The sequence below is a fragment of the Perca flavescens genome, chromosome 13 (genome assembly GCF_004354835.1).
Source record: "Perca flavescens isolate YP-PL-M2 chromosome 13, PFLA_1.0, whole genome shotgun sequence".
Lineage (NCBI taxonomy): Eukaryota > Metazoa > Chordata > Actinopteri > Perciformes > Percidae > Perca > Perca flavescens.
Genome location: NC_041343.1, coordinates 32,547,837 through 32,548,815, shown reverse-complemented (window position 1 = coordinate 32,548,815; position 979 = coordinate 32,547,837). Strand labels below are relative to the sequence as shown.

The following is a 979-nucleotide window of genomic DNA, read 5'->3' as shown; positions in this document are numbered from 1 at the left end:
ATCTTATCTTATCTTATCTTATAATCAGGACTTTTAGCGTGTATAGAGCCAGCATATCTCCACCAGACTCCATGTAAATAATCAGGACTTTTAGCGTGTATAGAGCCAGCATATCTCCACCAGACTCCATGTAAATAATCAGGACTTTTAGCGTGTATAGAGCCAGCATATCTCCACATGTAAATGGGTGAATTAAGGGTTTATTTCAACCAAACCTGAGTGGTGATTGTTGGAACAGTGGAAAGATGAACCCAGACGACTTTTTGGTAGTTTTATTTAGTTTCTGTTCACTTTGAATGAAGTGTGTTTTACGATGATAAAAGTCCTGATTATTTACATGGGGTCTGGTGGAGTTTGGTGATGGTGATTTCGGGGCTGTTTCATGTTAAACTAAAAGGATCTTACTCTTTAACTAAAAGGTAGAATAATAATCTGAGTTTGTCAGCGGCAACAACACAACTATTAGCGGACGCTAACGGACGGTAGTTGCCCATTAATGTGACATCTCAGCTTGTTTTGCTTCCTAATTCTGGACCAAAGTCAAAGACTGGTTGGTCCCATCAGTCACATAGACACACAAACATGGGAAAATAGAGTCCATGGTTGACAAACACAGAAGTCCCCCTTCATTATGAGAAGTATTTAGCAGCAGTAAATATGTAAATATCAGTCAGTGTGTTGCTGGGAGGAGGCAGCAGGCTCTGCTGCAGTCTCCGGATTGAGTTTCATTCCTGCGGTTCTGACTGAATGAACGCTCATCAATTATTTACAGAGAAAGCTTGAAGGTCAGCGCAGAAACCCAGAGAGACCCTCGGGTCCCGGAGCAGAGTCTTCACAGCCGCCGAAGACGAAAGGTAGGTCCCGTACAGACTTTAGATCCTCTGCCCGAGCCCGAACTTGACCCACGATCCAGGGTAGAGGCCGATATTTCTCACCACTACCCTCGGTGGCTGGGTTTAGCCGGGCTGGGGCCCTTCGT

The 979-nt window shown here is 44.4% G+C and overlaps 1 protein-coding gene across 1 annotated transcript in view; it reads left to right on the top strand.

Moving 5' to 3' along the window:
• Positions 1 to 597: 597 nt before the first annotated feature.
• LOC114566866 (P2Y purinoceptor 3) overlaps positions 598 to 979 on the top strand; it is a 14,689-nt gene continuing 14,307 nt past the window's right edge. Inside the window, exon 1 of the mRNA XM_028595687.1 lies at positions 598 to 854. The gene's annotated coding sequence lies outside the window, so the exon portion shown is untranslated. The remainder of the gene's footprint in view (positions 855 to 979) is intronic.